Here is a 19,478-nt window from a genome sequence, read left to right as displayed (position 1 = left end):
TATAAAGTAAGTTTTAAGCTCTTCACTTCACAAACCTGGAGCCCTACCTGGATGGTATGAGTCTTTCCTCAGATAAGAAACACATTCTCACACTAAACTTTCTCTCAGGGTACTCCTGACCTTTTAAACAAGCAAATGAAGAAACTAATGTTTGCTGGAAAAGTATATATTGAAATAAGGCTTATAAGTGATGCTATAGATGTACTTGCTATCTTAAAAGATTACAGGAAATGCTTAGGAATGCAGATAGTAAAATAAATAAAAAATAGAAAACTGTATGAATATTTGTGTCAGTCCATGGACGTCCCAGTAACTGACAGTAGCTGAATGGGGCTGTTCTTCAGCAACCTGTGGTTGAGGCTGCAATTTTTAAAGGCATCTTTGAGAATTTGAATGTTAGGTTCTGTGTTTCAGTTCATTCAGAGGCATCTGTTTCATCGTTCATTTTTCTAGCGATTGTTGCCAGTAGGAATCAGTTGTGAGTCGTAAAGTGCTCGCTCCAGGGTCTTGACAGTTGGTGCTTCCTTCAGAGTGTGAAAACAAGTTTCTCTCATCACAGGTGTGAAAATAATATTGCAAGTGCATATGATATTATTTCTAGTTTTCAGGGAGAGAACGACTCAATGGGCGAATTATGAGTAACGAGTTGCAGGTAGAGTCTTAAGCTGTGATGTGCACATTCTGTTTTGTTTTCTTTAGAAGTGGGAAAACTATTCACTAGGAGTACCAAATAGCTATCCGGAATTCAAAGGCACTTCTTCATTGAAGCAGAGAACAGTGTCTTTTCAGCCATTCAGAAGTTTTTGGAGGCTTACTTCTAATATCAAGAAGTTGTAGGTTCTAGGATTCTAGCGTATATTTTGCCATCTCCTTCATTTATTTAAAAGTAGTGTTTGTGCTTGTGATGAAAATGTTCTTTGTATGTTTAGTGGATAAACATTTTAACAGAAGTGTTTATTTAAAACAGCGTAAGAGTGCAAGTATATGAACCTGAGGAGGTTTATGTCACAATCTGTTATCTTGAAATCTTACCAAGACAAACTTACTTCAGGGGAGTCTGTTTTATTTTGCTGCTGGCAGCGGGATAATTAGCTGCATAATAATCTTACAGAGAGCTGGTTGCTAATTAAGAAAAAAATAAACGATTCCCTGTACCATATTTTCAGAGGAGTCTTCCTCACAGACTTTAATTTTTGAGGAATGGTATTTGTTATTATTAGTAGATAATCACTGCACTTTAAATAATGAGCTTAGCAAATTGTAGTTATTTAGTAATATATCAGCTCTTCAGTTTTTGTATGAAAGAGATTATTGAACTTGCTATCAGAAACTTGAAGGCTAATCATTTCTGAAATATCTCCAGAGCGACAAAAGTGTCATTGGTAATTGGATTACTAGAAATGAATTGGCACTTAATCTACTGAAGGTTTGGAAAGTGACAAAGTTTGGGGTCAGAACTGTTGTAGATGCTTAAACGTTCGGTTCTTGGGCACTTGGCTGAACTGCAGTTCATGTTCCATCTTACCTCAACCTTAATTATTTAAACTTTTTTTTTCAAAGCATGGCCCCTTCTGGAGGCTCTTTAAGGAGAGACTGTAGACCCAGTGGTCAGAGATAGGGTCTTCCATTAAAGCTGAGATTAAAAAAAGAAAATCAAACTCCTCTTTTTTGTTCAAACCAGGCTATATGTGTAACTTAAAATAAATATAGAAAATGATTTCTGATGAGAAATGGAGACATACTGCCTACAATGGTTCTTAACTTTTTTTTTTCCCCAAGTGAGGTGTTTGTCATCCTCAAAATTCCAGCAAATTAAAATATATTCCTGGCAGAAGCTGACCTTTATGAAAATACGTTTTGTCCTCAGATGAAAGAGGACATTATCATATAGTTACCACTGCGCATATCACAATACCTGCTTTGGAAAGCAGAAGCCATCAAGCTTAATTAAATTTTGTTTTGTTTCAATTGAATTGGCAAGCATCTTCATAATGTAACCGGAAAAAAAAATAAAAATAAAAATCCTCAAACAGTAGAAATACATAAATATAACATCATTGCTGTAGAGAGATCTTGTGGAGCTGTGAGAAAGACTGAGGTTTTAGTCCCTGTGCTGTACCTTATAGTGTCTGATGGTATTTGTGGTTTACATCTTACTGCATTAATTGGCAGTGTTATAAGCTACAGTCTATCTTTTGTTCCCCTGAGTGTCATAAGAATTGCTTCTGATAGGATTTTTTTCTAGAGTATTTCTTTTCCTTCCAAATTATATTGTTGTTTTTTAACCATAGTTAATCATGATATGTGCCAAAACACTTTAAACACTGCTTAAATATGGAGGAAATGTATACAAGTAACCCTGTGTGGTGATGTTAAATAGATTTAACACAAAACTGTACTTAAAACATATATTATCTTTTAGTTTTTCGTGAAACATCATTTTAGTGACTCTCTGCTCTAATTCCTTGCTTTCTGAATCACTGCATTGTAAATTGTTTGTGTCTGGCAGGGTTAGTGAGCTGTTAAGGCTGGATTCCTTAATATTCTTTTTGGTTTCTGTACTTCTGTGCACCTCCTGTCTTGTATCCGGTCTCAGCTGTGTGTAAAAAAAACCCGAAACAATCCAGAAAGCACTTTAGATATGCAGTACATAAGCAGTACATGGCTGGGCTGAAGAAGGTGATCTGTCCTCCTGCTGTGCAGAGTCTGTCTTACTCAGAACAATTTTGTGATTTTGTCACGCTCCGGAGTTTCTCTCTGTTCTTAAGAATTATTTTGTCTGAGGTAAATGGTCAGAGCCTGTGGAAATAAAGAGGGAAAAATGAAGCACTGAGGGGAAGCAGAAGGAAGATGAAAAGGTGGATGAGAGCGAGGGTGGAAGGAAAGATGGTTGTAGGACCTAAACTTGCAAATTCCTTGGATTTGGACAGAAAATTTGACATGAATAGAACAATACCTTTAAGTTACAGGCCTGGATCTAATAGCACCCTTGGAATTTTTCTGCTTCCAGTTCTTCATTTTGCCAGGGAAGGCTGTGTGCTTATATGCTGGTACTTATAAAATCCCAACACCCTCTGGGTAATTGCCAGCTGCTGGGTATTCTGAATAACTTGATCAGGGCAATGAAGCAATGCAGAGAAGCTGGCATTGGCTGTTTGAGTGGTGCAGCCACATCCGGATACATTTTCTGAGCCAAAAAATGTTCTCTGCTGAAGTCCCTTTTGGCCAGCATCATCTTCTTAAAGACTCCTCAGGAGAAGCATATTCTTACCAAGGTCCCTTTGGCAACATGAGTGATTATTTTCTGCTCTATTCTGTGGCTCATCATTGAATCATCCTTTAAGGATATGCTCTGGGCTGAAGTCCTATTTGCACTATTAACTTTTATTCTGTAATAAGTCATTTAAGAACATCAGATTGTCTCTAAATAAGCTTTTTATTAATGTTTTGTTTAAAAAATAATAAATTCTGTTTATGTTGAAACAGAATTTTGTAGCCTCTACAACGTAACCTTGAAATTTCAGAACTGAATAAAAACCTAGCAGAGCCTTGCTGATAGATTGAAGAGCTTATTGTTTTATCAAAGAATAAACTCAAATGCTGCTGATTATTTTTCTTCAAGCACTAATATCTTAGCACTACTTGCACTCTAGATTTTGCTTATATATGAAGATATAGTATCTAGAATTATATTTTTATATAATTATTTATAATTATATAATATTATATATTATAATGTATATAATATAATTATAATAATATAATAGTTATGTATATTATCTAGAATTATATTCATAATATATTGTGTACTTTGGGAATATTAATAGCTCACAAAATGTAAGTAGCCTTTTCATTAAATTCTACCTGGTTAAGTTTTACTTATTTGTTTTTTAATTCATTGTTGTCTATGCTAAATTTTGCAGGTTAGGCATTAATGGTTGATGTAACTTGTATGAATAAGCATTATGGTTTAGATGTGGGAGCTCACTGGTATTTCTCCATCAGGTCTTTGGTCTGTTGGGGCATGGGCTGAAATTGTTGTTTGAGGTTAGTATGGGATGAGGGATGGGTGTTTGTATACACATGCTGTTACTGTTGCTCCTGCCTCTAGACCTATTTATGGCTTATGTTCTTGTGTTCTCTGTTATAGTAGAAAATGTGTAGGGCTTTCATACATAGTAATTATTTCCAATAAAGGAAAAGCTTTAATTTGACTCCTTAAAATGCTCTTGAATTTCAGCTTTCACACTGAAGATACAAATATTTGGTCCAGACTGAAAAGATGGTCAAATGGCTCCCAAGGTAGACAAATTTGATGAGTGCCAGAAATCCCATGATGATGGTTCAAATGAAATTGTGCTGGTGTATATGAACTTGAATGGTTGCTCAAAGACAGCATCAGTCCTTCAGCTCAATATCAGCTTAGCGCATACAAAAATAAGAACACATTAATTGAATGTATGAGAAAGAGACATTATTCTCAATTTACTTTTGCCCATATACATTTCTAACCTTGCTACCAAACAAGTCTGTCTGGTTATAACATCTCTTTAAGTAGTCATGGTGTCCCACTAAAATGTCTCTCCTGACTCAAAGCATAACAGTTTCTATTGCTCTAGCTGGTGTATTGCCATAAAAACTGTTTGTAAGTACTTATCAGGAATTATTGAAGGAGCTGACCTTCTGTGAAGTCTAAGCGACATTATTGAGTTATCCTTTAATACTTGTTTTTGTTATCTCTGCCCTTGTGAGTCCTCTCTTTCAGTGCTTGGCTTATTAGTTTATATGCTATTTTCATTGCAATTATAGCCAGTGCAGGAATGTTTTGTTACCTTTTTAACACATTGTCACCATACATCATTTTTAGATCCTCATTGCTCCTTATTAGAGGTTATTTAAGCGCTCAGCTGTAACTGCATAATGAAACATGCTTATGATACAGACTAGTTAAAGCTTTTCTAAAGATTTTGTTTCATTGGTGTTGGTCTGTGGTGTACTGTTTGGGTTTTATTTATTTTTACTGTTTTGTTTGTGTATGTCACCATGTAGTAAAATTTAATAGAAATGTACTTGGATGTCAGAAAACTTGTGCAGCCTTTACTAGTATGACTACATGCATGGCCAGAATATGCAAGGGTTGACAGTTGGACTAGATTATCTATTATTGCACCATTTAGCTGCGCTCCTGAAAGTATAATTAGCATAAACTTCTGTGTACTTCTGTATACTGTAAGGCTGACTGACCAGAAGGATACACCTGTCTACTCAAGATATCGAAGAGCAAGCTAATGTATACAGTTTATTATGTGACTTCAAATGATGCATCAATTCTTTTACTCTGAGAGAAGGTCATATGGATTAAAATGGTACCCAAACATTATGGAAGAATGAAAGGCCAGAGTATATATAATTTCAGAGCCTTCTATAAGCATCTGTAACAAAAAAAGTCATCTTCAGTTACTCTTCCATTGTGTTTAATTAAGATTCTATCAATTCTGATTTTCCCAAAAATTTGATTATGGGCCATATATAGACTGTACTTTTTTTTAATCAGTCAGAGGTGTCAGTGGATTTACATATATATAGCTAAGAGAAAGTGTGCCGGTTTTGGTCCTCAGACACTCATAGCAAAAGTGAATTTTGAGGGGTATGTCTTTGGGATTATGGGTAGTTGATTTTTCTTTAGAATTGGATTTAACGACTATTGTTAGCAAGGTAGTTTCTTTTTTTGTTGCATTTTTAAGAGTGGGTGTTTACAGATGCACTACTACTAAGACTGCATATAGTAATATCCTTTTTGAGTAAAGTCAGGCAGCCTGTGCTAATTGCTGTACAGAGACACTCTAAGATGTAATATACAATGTCACTTAAGCCCTGTTTATAATGACCTGGTTTTTCAAATGTTCAGTGCATTACAATGAGTTTTGGTTTGGGCTAAATTGCACTATTGATTTCTTGGTAATTAGGTTTTAATGAATTGTATCCATTCAATTCTAGGTTTGTCAGGGGACTTCAGAGATTGGATTGTGATAATTTTATTCACTTTATTTATTTATTTTTAATGAGTCTAACATTAGAGAGCTCCTGTTCTAGACATCAGTAGATTTGATTTTTGTGTTAGCTACTTCAAACTCCAGCACATACTTACCTGTATTATAGTATTAATAAAACTTGTGTAAGATTGCAGGAATTTGGATAGCCTGTTTATGTAATCCAGCACTTAGAAGTTTGTTTTCTTGCTGTTAATCCTCTACACTATTTGAGTTGAGCTGTTAGAAACTGGTGAATACATTGGACTTTGACTCCTTTATAGTTGCCTACAGCTTACTGCTGTTTTAATCTTTATCACTGCACACTAAAAAACTGTTTTTCCTTCTTGATTTCTAATCAAAGATGATGATAGCAAACAATTCCCTGTTCTGGTGTAGTAACATATGTGTTCTTTCACACGGGTTTTCTTATTCATTAAATTTAGCCCTGTAGAAGGAGAAATGTGTCTGCATCAACTCCTAAAATACTGATGAAATGGTGTTTGTACAGTTCAACTTGTCTTTGAAGGGCCAGAACATTCTCTCTACGGTTATGACTTTTCACTCATCCATTCAGTAATCAGTTTTCCTTGAAATAGTAAAATAGATTAAAAATCCCTAAGTTTAGTGCTTTCTTTATTTGTAAGCTTTTCCTTTCTCATCATTTTTGCTGGTATACTGGACTATCCACTTTGCTGGACAGCAATCATGAATAATTTTGGCTGTGTAGTCTTGGGTCAGAATGGATTTCTTCTAAGCTGGGCAGTGAGAATCTGGCCCTTCTGTTGTAATGCTGCAAACAGGACAGCTGGACGTGGTCTCCAGTCTGTTGTCTCTTGCTGGCTAAATGCTGAATGCTTCATCACCCTTGAGTAGGCTTTATCTTTCTTAAAGCTAATCCTCAGAGCACATGATCTTGTTCTTCCAATTACAGCCTTCCTCCAGATTTCTTCCTATGTATCACAACTGTTTTTAATGTCTATCTCTGCATAGCTACAGAGCTGTTTGCCATCTCAGAGCAGTGGGAAGATACTTTTGATTCTCTTTTCCTGACCAGAAGCAGAATAACAGGAAAGGTGTGAATCAAAGCTAATGCAGCCCAGGGAAATGTGTCATATTGTCATGATTTAGTTCCTTAGCTTTTGCATTAAAATTATTGCATATATACAGCTGGTTTGTAATGCAGAGAAATAGATGTACAACTGCTTGCATGCAGTACTTCCATGTTGTTTTCTTTGATGCTGAACTACTGTATGCTCTTGAATAAATAAGTCATTGAATCTTTCAGTGCTTTTGCTATTCCTGTACATCCTTGTTCTTGTGTTTATATTTAATCACTAATATTTCCACTTTTTATGTTGCAAAACCCAAATATTTTGTGTACGTTTCAGATTTTTTCATTAACCATTGCACAGAAAGATTCCAGACTGAGATTTTTCTGTATAATTTGCACTTGCTTAGGAAAGAATCATTCAATTCAGACATGAAAATATGGTCAATAACACATACTTGCTATATTTTACAGTTTAATTTCAATAAACATGATCATTTGAATCTTTCAAACAACATATTAAGCATAACTTTAGTTCCATGTTAGATTTTACCATCAGCTTGATTCTGTTCAGCTTGGCTGTGAATCCTTTGGGTTTTCCAGAACTATTTGGGCATTATGTCTTTTAATGTACAATTTAAAAAAGGACACTGATCTATTACAGCTGTGCCTGAATACTACTTCTAAATTTGTGCATAACCATTTCCATATAGAAATATGCATTTTACGTGTGTGACTGTGCAGTTTAAAACCATTAATTTTAAGTTTATGGTGTGAATGCACCTTCATGTAAGACTTTAAAATCTGGTCATGCAGATCTTTCCCTTTTAATGAGCTTTTCATTTTATCTTTTGGACAAAAATCTGCATCTATTTGCATAATTTATGTGTATTTTTAGAAAAGGTCACTGGAAATTGAACTTACAAAAAGGTAAAATGCAGCTTGGGTATATCCAAGTAACTCATATAAATATAAACAAGGATATGTATCCCAAAGTGAAGAACTCAGATGATCTGACTAAAGTGTGATAAATAGCTTTTCTCAAAGGCCAAGGACAAGAAGAAACTTAAAACCGCGAGAATATGTTCTCCAACCTTATGTTTTCTGCTGGAACTCTTTACTTTGAATTATAGTTTATTTTGCTATTACTGTATTGACATTCATTCTCTCTCTTTCTGTGATGTAGTTTATTGATAGTATTGGTTGTAATTAGAGAGTTCCTTTTGTGCAGGAGTAGTGCCAGGCTTTTTATTTATTGGGGTACTATTGGAGTATTACTAGGTTTTTGTAGGGAGTGATGTTTTTGACATCTTTTAGAGCATTTTAATACATCAGTAATTGTATGTGTGAGCATCTGGACGAAGACACTGAGAGAAGAATAGGTCTTCTGGAGGCGAGAACAGAGAATCCAGATGAGCAGCTGCCTTTTTTCCACTTAGGAACATCTCTTACCTTTTCTATAAGCGTCATTCATGGACTCCTTTCCTTGTTAAAGCTTCCTTGAGTTTAAATCCATGCAGTCTAACATGGAGGGGAAAAAAAGAGAAAAAAGAGAAACAAATTGCTGTGAATGGTATACTTGGTGAAATAAACAATAGATAAATACTACTTACAGGCTGTTAATCCTCTCTTGCACTGAATCAATTCCAGATAAGCCGAGCTTGAGTTTGGGTATAAATACATTTTAACTTTTCCTCACAAAAACTCTGTGACTCTGGTGCATTCTAGTGATGTGAAAAATATCAGAATAAATGTGAACAGAGGATGGAAGTGGTAGGAAAACAATGCAACAGTTAAATATATAAGAAGCCATTGTTGCACAGCAAATAGAAGAATTCATAGAATAAAAATTAGTTATCAGGAAGCAAGATTTGCTCACTCTTTATTTATTTATTTATTTGTGTGTGTGTGTGTCTATTTCAAAGTGGTGTTTTTTTCCTAGCAAATTTCTGAGAGGTTTTGTTGTTTGTTTTTTTTTCACCTCTTGAAGTACTGCAGATTACAGGATTCCAAGGAACACCTTTAGAAGTTTATTCAGTGGGTAGATAAATCTAATTTATTAGCATTTTCTTTCCAAGTTCTGCCTTTGCTCGGTTTCATTCCATTTTTCTTCCCCCTTGGGCCACATTAAACAGTTTTTTCCTATTCTTGGTATTTTTGTCCTTCAGACACTTAAGGATGCTTATCATTGATCCCTCAGATACAGGGGAAGAAAAAATTGCTTCAGTAGTAGAAGAGGCAGGAGATACAGCACTTAACAGCTGTATGTATCTTAGTTAACCATGTTACAATATATTTGCAAAATATAAGAGGTATTAAATGTGCAGATGTATATTTAATTTTTGAGCTTAAGTGGATTTTTTTTTCCTAAGTGATTTAACCTTTTCATTTGACCTGTGTTACAACAGTTGGATCAGTCCAGGACATTGAATCATCCAAAATTTGTTCTGCTTTGAAGGCAAACCACCCTCTTAACTGTTTACTTCTTTCTGCTTAATGCAGAGTCAGCTGGGGGACCAGATCTATCTCATTTCCTAGTAGTATATTGAAATAGCTTTCTATGACAAGTGCCACATTTTTCTACTGCACGCATGCAATCCTTTGTTGAGATTATAATTGCTTCCCACCATCACTGATTCTTCTTTTTTCTTGTTCTACTTTCTAGTTCCCAGTATTGTTCTGTGTCTTGGAACTGCAGGTTTTCCACAAAAGAAAATCTGGTTGTGTCAAGGTAAGTGAACAAAACTATATTAGATTGCAAACATTCTTGTTTTTAAAAAGGTTGCTTTTATCTTTGACGCTCTGTGGTGCTATTGTCTGCTTGTGTATGTATATATGCTTTGTGGTGAACACCTACACCTGAGGAATTATTCAGCTAAAGCATAAGCAAGACAGCAAAAAAGCTGCTTGCCTATAAATGTAATCTGAAGGACTCTGGTAAATATCATTAGAATCATATCTGGAAACATTACACAATTTAGTAATTACTGCCCAGACATGGCTTATATTTAGTAAATTAATAGTATTTGCATAAATCAAGTATATATATGGAGATATCAGAGTAATCTCTGTCAAATTTCATGAATCTATGAATCAGATAAACATCTGCAGACAGTACAAAAAGTGTGCTTAGTCAGGCAATTTGTTAGAAGCGCATAAAAACTGCTTCTCCCAACCCTTCCCTGATAACTGAGCCAGGATATAAAACAGCATCTGCAAACGTTTGACTCTTGATCCCAAAGCAAGGAATCATTGCTAAGCTGTTCACAGAATATACCTTGAATGTTTTACATCCCAAAGAGCAATATAGCAGACAACCACATAAAACAGTCTTAAATACTTGAGATAAAGCAATGTTACTATTGCCAAATTCAGTTCTGTCCTCAGTCAAGTATGTGTGGCTGATGTAGACAAGGTTGTCATCCTGACAGCAAAAAAAAACCTGTGTGTGTCCATGATAATCTGCAAAAAACATATCTTTCTAATGCTGACGGTGTTTGTTTTGATACAATTACTAATGATTGTTAATGATTTTCATAGTTGGTACTGTAAAGCAGAACTGAAGTACTATGAGCACAGCAAAGTTTCAATAACTAAATATCATTTCAGATAGTTTTCACCTGAGTCTAACTATCATCCCTATTTATTTATCTTATTATTCAAAAGCAGCTGGGGATTCAATCACTGTTTGCTATTTGTCGGCTGTGTTTTTGGGTTGTGCAAAGAAGCAGTTTAAATCCCCCCGTTGTAGTTAAAATCCGTACAGGCCTGAGCACGCAAGACACATGGGACAGTGTCTTTTTCTTTCTGATACACTTTAAAAATGGCTTTTTAAAATGACCTGAAGTTCTTGGTGCTCTAATGCTAAAAACCAGACTGATTCTTTTGTCTAAAGAGTGTGAATTTCTACTTGCAAGCATACCATAAGATGGCACGTTTAAGCAGAAGAGATCAGCACGGGCAGAGTATTTTAACACTAGATTGAATATGAGCTGCTCATACTATCCTAGATGGTTAAAAAAAACTAATGTGATCTGCTTCTGTAGGCTTACTGAGTTTTCTGCAGTAGACACAAAGATAGTAGTGTGACAGTATATTCATATAACATAAGGAAAAAATCAATTTCAGGGATACTCCAGCAGTCTCAACTTGACAGTATTGTTTTCATTTGAACTCATTTCACTGTTCTTTATTTTAAAAGACCATGGCCATGTACACATCTGATTGGCTGAGCTTCTATAAGAATTTTGCATTGAAGTTGGCCTTGAAGTTACTCACAGTATTTGTGACAGTCAGTAAAATTTGAATGATAGTCATCAGATTAAGCAGAAGGGTTCAAAAATCTTCTATTTGTAAATAGATGTAGATGGTGGAGAAATATTTTAGCAAATTGTGTTCTTTTTATGTGCATATGATGTCATATTTTTTCTTTTTTTTTCTCCCTTTATGTGATATCGGAGCTATGAAATGATGCATCTGTTTTTCTTCTTTCATTGATCAACTAAAGCAGTCAACTTCCTTATTCCCATCTCTTCCTCATCCGTATCTTTTTGGCAGCGATCGCATTTTCTAGCCTGCACTTCCAGCACTTCCTTGCTAGTCTATAAAGGCCAAAAGGAAGATTCAAATCAGTCTGGAGATGAGTAGTCAGGTCATCTAATTTATCTCCTCTATACTGACTTTTTTAATCACTTGAGATGTTGCTCTATAGATGAGACAGTCTAATTAGTTACAGAGCATATCATCCAGGAATCACTGCCTTCAGTAAGGAACTGTACTTCAATTTTAATGAAGTATTATGAAGTCTTAATTTTAAATGAACTTCATTCACTACTGCTAGGATAATAATAATAGTAATAAATAGTAATTTATCTGGGTAAGCATTTTAAAATGAAACAAAAATCTAGGAAGTGATGCATCAATAATCAATAGGCAGAATATTTTAGAACGAGTGATATCTGTTGCGTTTACATCCTTGCAGATGAGGAAAGTGAGACTGTAGATGACAGATACACAGCAGTCCTGAAAAGAATAAAAATGTTCCAAGTGAATTTTATGTTTTCAAACCCACTGTAACGTTTTAAAAACCTATTCTGAATTTCCAAAGCAGTATAGCACCATTTACAGGCAAAATAAAATGCTCTTTTTAGGATTAAAAAAGAAAAAATATCTCAAGGAACAAAACCAAACACATTTAGAAAATCAAAGAGCAGTTTAAAGTTAACGATCCGCAACCATGTATGGTTTCATAAAACTGGAGGCACTTCCCTTCTGCTCCATCTAGATGGGGCTCTGTATGAAGCACTAGAACTGTCCTTTATGTTTTCTTTCCAAAACATCAGTTACATGTTATTAATTCAGCTTAGTTCTGAAGGTGACTTCTTTTTCCATACCTCACATTGTAGTTGCCAAATAAAAGGCAATGGCAACATTAATGAAGGGGAATAAAATCTTTAACTCTTAATTATATATGCGGAAAATTATGTTTTAGAGGAACTTAGTGACTGAGGAATTTACACCTTTTGTGTCATACGTCTGTAATTTTGTAAAATTTCCCCTTGCAAAACTTTGTTTTAAATCCCAAGAATTCATATAACAGGAAGTTCAAAGCCTCAGTAAGATTCTTCACCTGAAGCTCATGAAGTACTTACATTTGAAATGCATCAGTTTGCCACATCTCAAAGGAAGATGTTTAAGATATATCAGATGAACTATCCTCTGGAAATGCCTATTTATTTCCATTGGACATAGAGGGATCCCAGACAGCTACCTCAGATATTGATGTCTGTGCAGATTCAGACATTTAGCAGACAAATGGAAGCCCTCCCCTCCCTGTCTTTCCTGCCACCTGCCCTATGTCTTTCCCCTGACTTCAAGGACTTAGCTCCAATCTTTCATCCTCAATTAAAGCAGGAATGAAAGGATGATTTCATTTGCCTTCCACTTCTTTATTTTAAGTAGAGAAACAATCGTTTTGAAGGAAATCTGTAGATCCTTTATGGTAGTGCTCAATTACACATCATTTAGACAAGGGTAAATATTAGGATTTGAGAATCTAGCACAAGTAATAGATTTTTCTTTTTTTGGGAAAACAGCCTATTTGCTTTACAGCCAAGCATTGACTGTTTCAATATGTTCAAGCCTAGGAGGCTGAAAACGACGACACAGATGTGATTCACATAGGGCTCACCAGCATGGTGCTTCTGTGTTCTGGCTTGTTGGAAAGCTTCCAGGGGATTTAGGAAGAGAACAAACTGCAGAAATGCAAACCATTATTTAGCCAATTAGTTAGGAAAATGTGTTGTTTCAGCATGATCAGATTTAGCTTTGCTAATTTTTATTTGTTCTCATTAGAATTTCCCCACACAAAACAAAATATTTAGTCACAGAGCTGTTATCTATAGTTAAAATGGCTATTTATCAATCAGATGTTGTTTGAGAATACCCTGTGCATGGAAGAGCTTACATATCTCCTAGGTGACTGTAGGAACAAAGTAGAAGCATACTGCATAACAGCAAGGCACATCCATTATTCTTTTAGCAGTGTAGCATTTGAGCGTAGATCATGTTTTGTACATAAAACTTCTCTGATTATTTTCAACCTGTAAAACCTAATTAAAGCACCTTTAGAATTAGATTCTTCTTTCCTAGAAATTACCAGTGCGTTTGGTCTGGGGCGAGGTGAAAGGGACTGTAGAAAAATGCCCCCTCAGTGATATTGTTGTCCTTGCATAATATCGTTATGGACTGGTACGACTGAGCACTGCACAACCATTTTTAAACATGCAGGTAAATCATTTTGTTTAAAATAAACAGAAGACATATTAAGATTTTCTCAGTCCTTAGATAATCTACTGTAGATGCAAATATTTGCAGATGAGAATCAAAAGTGGTTTTACAGGAAGGAATTTCCAGGTTTTCCACATAGTAATGAAATATGATACAAAGCAGCACAGTGTCAATAAATCTACAGGATAAAGGTCAGGTTTACATCGATGGACAGAGCTGGCAAATACATTTGTTCCTGCAATGTCTGTGTTTTAAATGCCAACCTCTGATGAACCCAGTGTAGAAATACACTTTAGGGTTTGATGAGATGTCAGTTTTGTTCAGTGCTGATCAAATAAGATGAATGAAAGTGAAACAAGAACAAAAATATTACTTCTGTCATTTATTTTTTATGCATTACAGGAAGTGGGTCAGTCAGGGAGATTTCTCTTAAACAAATAGCAATCACTGCACAATATCACCCATTGATCTATTTCACAGCAGGCAATAGCCTTTTTGTCAGAAAGGACATACCATTCAAATACCACAGAATACAGAGAAATGCCCATGACAGGTTTGAAAAGTATCTTCCCCTCCTTTTATTGCCAAGCCGTCTCCTTCCACAAATCAATCTAAGCAGCAGAGGCAGGGCACTGCAAAAAAAAAAAAACAACCACCACAAAACCCAAAAAACTTTCAGTTCTATTGTGAAGGCAGATCTGCAATAAAAAAAAAAGTAGCATAAATAATACCTATTGTAATGGAAATGTAGTATTTGGCAAAAAATAATTTGTTCTCTGTTATATGAACCTGAAAAGGTACCTGACAATTAGGCAATTACAAAAGAGCAACCTTAGCAATTTGAAGGCCCTGTCCTTAATCTGAGTAATGTGTCGTATCATTAATTCATCATCTTTGTGAAACATTATCAAACGGTACAGTCCATGTATCCCCCAGGACTATAAATGTTTGCATTAAATATGATGTATTTTTGTGGATAAGCTGTTTTGAAAATATACCACTTGCTTTTATGCTTAATTTGGTTAGTAAATTATTTGAATACATTTAAATGCAATATCTCCTGTCCCTACTTTGAGTGATTCTAAACAGCTTTTATATGTCTAAAGTGAAGCAGCTAAATTCATATATATGCATCAAAGTAAGTGGGTTGAGTTCCTAAGCATTTATGACCTGTGTGGAGGTAAATGTTATTTCCACTTTATCACCTGCATGTTGGCACAGCTAAAGAGCAACACAGAAATGTTTCAATAATATTTTACAGTTGAATTTGGAATGTCTGTTTTATATCCGTTATTTATTCAAATAACTAAATTACTACCAATTGCTTGACAAGATATCTTTGCTGATCTTAAAATTCATAGATTTTATTATTCAGAAGATGTGTATTTCAGTGCCGTGACATCTGCAAATAGAACTGATTACATTTAATTCAAAAGACATTTGTCTACTGCTTTGGCATGTTATTTGTGGAGGTCAAATAAACTGTAAATCATAATGAATGCCTGAAATCAAGTAAGCATTCATCTAGTTATGAAGTGAGATATGTGAGAAACCTCTCAGCTCTAGCTGAAGTCTGGGTTTATAGACAGCCTATAATCTTGACTATCATGTTCTTTTTTAGAGATGAGAATAAACCTCCTCTTCAAAAATGGGGAGGAAAATTACAGCACTTGTGAAAGGAAAAATTTGGTTATAGCAGCAAAATAAACAGAGGAGAAAGAGAGCTACATCCATATGGCTGATTCATTCCTGCTGAGTCCACTTGTCGGATTAGATGCAAATATTTAAGCATTTACCATTCAATACAAAGAGACTACAGATCTTAACCGTGATAACCAGTGTACCACTCACTGTTTAGAATTACCTGTGTTACCCTTGCAATGACAAGAAATGCCAGTAAAAGATAAGCAAGAATTTAAAGCTTCAAATTTATTGTTTAGATTGTAAAATGTATCCTTTAAAAAAAGAAAAAAGAAAAAGCTATATATAATACCATTTGAACTCTCAATAGATATCCAGCTCTTCAGAATTGTTTTAGAACTGGAAAAGAATTTAGTGGTAAGGGAAAGCAGAGAATGATTCTCCTGGCATCACAAATGTGGAGCTTTTTGTGGAATGACTTATATTAACTTTTTTCCTTTGTAATATTGTGTTTGGATTTTAGCTGTACTTCCCATTAGGAATACTCTTACATGATGCCATATACTGTGTTTTCTTATGTGGTATAGCAATACATAGATGAATCTGTTAATATGTATTATTATACATCTATGCATTTATCAGGACCACAAAAATGAGACAGTGTAGATTTTTAAAAGCTTAGACTTTACACTCGAAAGATTTAGAGTGAAAATTTCCATTCTGTATAGGAGAACTTAGATTTTTTTCAATTTTTTAAGCCTTTCAGCTACTACTCTCTTGGTATTCCACCACTCACCTGGTGATGATCTTGCATCATACCTCTCATTTGACACATTTGTTGTCAAGGTTGGGTGTCAGCAGAGTACCACTGTGTGCTGCAAGGAGAGATGAATGAGCAGTGCTCCTAAAGGGCCCCCAGGCTGAGCTGTGGGGCAGAAATGCCTGTGTCCTGCCCTGATCCAAATTCTGCTCAAGAGACTTGATTCTCTACTTTCAGCTTAGATCTGTCTAGTGATCTGAACTCTGGACTAAACCTGGGTTCCCTCTGCCAGATTGCTCAGGAATGGTGGGACTGCTCTTTCATCTGTGCAGCCTCTGCTACTGCCTGCCTTGTTTTCTCAGTGGTCTCTGGCTCTGCTTACTCCTTGAAATACTGCCTAACCCACTTTCTTGGCCCAAGCAGGGAAGAAAAGAGGAGTTACTTTCAAAACTGGAAGTGAAATGGGCAAAGTAAACCCAAAGGAGGTGATAGAGCTCCTTCTAAATTATCACTTTGGATCAAAGAACTTGCTTTTTGACTAAGCTATGGATGTCTTACCTAGTTAACAGATAAGTAAGGGAAGGAAAATAGTATCTTATTGCTCTTTGGTGAGGTACAACTCTCTGGAAAACAGGAATATTGCAGATAAATAACACAAATTTAACTACACCCAATTTCAGATGAACTTTTCAGCAGCTGCAGTCTTTATGGAAGTCTTACAGATGCGTATCAGAAACCCTAATGCAATATCCTTCATGTGAAAGGGGAAATCAGCTACAGTTTCCTTCTTTGAAACTATCTGCTAACTTATTTTTCTCCCTCTATCTGCCAGATCATTGCTCTTTCTAAAGCACTTTCTTTCCCATCATTAACATAAGTAACTGACCTTTTTAATAATAACAAAGAAGTGTGAAAGGAACTTGGTTTATCCACACTGTGGGGTTCTTGTCTGTGTCCTCATTTATCCTTGCAGATGAAGTAGTTAAGAGCATTTGGGGACGATGAACTTAGTGGCTGAGTTTAGGACATGTTTGGATTCTTTTGCATTTTGACAACAGCAAATACATGGCAAACACACAGTAAACCATCCCATTGAAATTTTCTATCCCCAACAAATAATTTGAGTCATGTTTGTTGACTAAGCAGTTGTTCTCACATATGGCTTCCCATTGTAATTAATAAGTTACTTTACTTTGCAGCACATTGCATGGCTATAACTCTACAGCCTTGTGCAATAATTTATATGTTTATTCTTAATAGTTTAATTGTTTGTAATTGTCTTTTTTGAAGGTAACTTCTTGATAATTCAATTGAACAGTTGTTGTTTTTACTCCTTGCTTCTCAGTAGTAAGGCTTTAAGTACTTTTTATTAAAATTACCCGAGGTACTTATTTTACATCCCTTTCTAATCTGGTTAACAAACAGTACTATTCTTACTTTTCCTCTGGGAAACAAATAAAAAGCACCGCAAAAACGTATTACTTTACATAAATGCAAACAAGGACATTTAATTAGGTTTGGTAGCGTAGCTGATGAATGGTCTGTATATACTCTAAATGGAGTATATATATCATGTATACATACACTTTAGTTAGAGCTTTACTGTATCTTAAAATGTTTTTGTAAAGAAAGGCCTTAGTTCCAAAAAGCTGCTGCTTAACCAAATTTTACAGGGGTTTTTAGTATTTTAAGTTCCACGGTATGGTTCCTGTAGCTTCAGACAGGAGAAAATTGTTGTACAAAGAAAATTATTTACCAGGTGGCTATATGAAAACATATATAGAGAAGTGATAGATGCCTAAATATTTTTTTAAATCTGCCCTATAGTCCAATTCACTGTGGATTACTCAGTATATGAAATTAAATACCTCTCAATGGTATAGGGAAGAGAACTTTTGAGATTTTTTGAAGGATGAACCAAACCTGCCAATCATTCACAGCATTTTCTTGCACCTAATTTTCCATCTCTCACTGTTACGCAATTTCCCATCACTTTTAAGATGATCAGCTGATGAAAAGTTGTTTTTTTCACCGTGCATTAAATGCTTTCTAGCTCTCCTATAAGGACTTTTGTAATTAGCCAAGATATCTCTTATTTTTGCTTAAAAGGAAATATAAAAATCCTCAGGTTATTTTTTTTCTGCTCACTAAAAGCTTTGAAATTCACAATGTATATTAATTAGATTGTAGACCAATTCTGTATAGTCTTTCCCCATGAAAGCTAGTGTTTTCATAGTTGCTAAATAACAAATATGTTAATTTCATGATGTATCTTAAATCTTCTATTAAAATCCTCACAAAGTTGTAAAGTGAAAGTAATGAAACAATTTAATGAGCATAATCCAGTCCATTAAATTTACCCTTTTAACCCTTGTAAATAGAAATTCATTGATTTTATTGCAATAGTTTATAAAATCTAGTTGGTGGATGAACCTATTCCACGTGATAATCTTGTTATGTCCTATTTACCCTTCTTTCTTTTATTGCCATAGAGCTTATTTCCATGTTCAGTCCATCATTAGAATATGAAATTTCTATTTGAATTATCTCACTACATGTAATTTGAGTGCTGAAATTTGTGTCTTTATTGAAATCAAGCAGAAGTTTACGGACTGCAAGGTCATTATCTCACTAAAGGTCAAAGCAAGCGAACAGATGTCCTAATAAACATGTTAGAATTAAATACAGAAGAAAGCTTTGCTAGGTTTTTCCTGATACCTCAGATGTAGATTTATTTATTTATTTTTTTGTCTGACATTCAGAAGTTCATTTAGGATATCTCGATTCTGTGAATACTCTGAATTTTTCTATTTTTACTCTTCATATATTCAGATTTTAGATCTGAATTTAGACCTGTTATGATCTGCGGAAAGTGGCACCTTTTATGATCCTGTCTGTGTAGGTTGTGGTGTATAGACAACTCAAAAAAGAATTACTGGAAAATTTGATTAATCATTTATAGACATTGTATTTCCAGTTGTCATAGATAAGTCAGGAGAAGGAAGAATAGTATGGAGACAGTCAACTAAAGCCTCACTGTGTCAATTAGAATAAAATATAATTGCTGGGGTTTGTATTAAAATGAATTCAAAGGATAGATTTTCCAAAATTTCTAATAATGCGTTCTTCTCTTTTTACATCTATTTCTTTCTTATTCTTTGATCTTTGATAACATTTCTTTATATGCCTTTTAATTACTGCAAATGCA

The 19,478-nt window shown here is 34.9% G+C and overlaps 2 long non-coding RNA genes across 6 annotated transcripts in view; one reads left to right on the top strand and one right to left on the bottom strand.

Moving 5' to 3' along the window:
• Positions 1-19,478, top strand: part of LOC107319239 (uncharacterized) — a 191,401-nt gene that overhangs the window by 109,369 nt on the left and 62,554 nt on the right. For all 5 annotated transcript variants that reach the window (XR_001557698.3, XR_001557696.3, XR_001557697.3 and 2 more), the window contains one exon: positions 9,746-9,811. This is a non-coding gene — a long non-coding RNA (uncharacterized LOC107319239). The remainder of the gene's footprint in view (positions 1-9,745; positions 9,812-19,478) is intronic.
• Positions 355-14,503, bottom strand: LOC116653954 (uncharacterized). Its single transcript, XR_004308615.2, has 3 exons — positions 14,383-14,503; positions 8,533-8,601; positions 355-2,799 (listed from the first exon to the last, which is right to left on the bottom strand). It is a non-coding gene; the product is annotated as an uncharacterized LOC116653954 (long non-coding RNA).

The sequence above is a fragment of the Coturnix japonica genome, chromosome 6, assembly GCF_054131305.1.
Source record: "Coturnix japonica strain WE chromosome 6, WE-NBRP24, whole genome shotgun sequence".
Lineage (NCBI taxonomy): Eukaryota > Metazoa > Chordata > Aves > Galliformes > Phasianidae > Coturnix > Coturnix japonica.
Note: the sequence above shows the minus strand (reverse complement) of the source record. Positions and strands in the feature narration are given on the sequence as shown.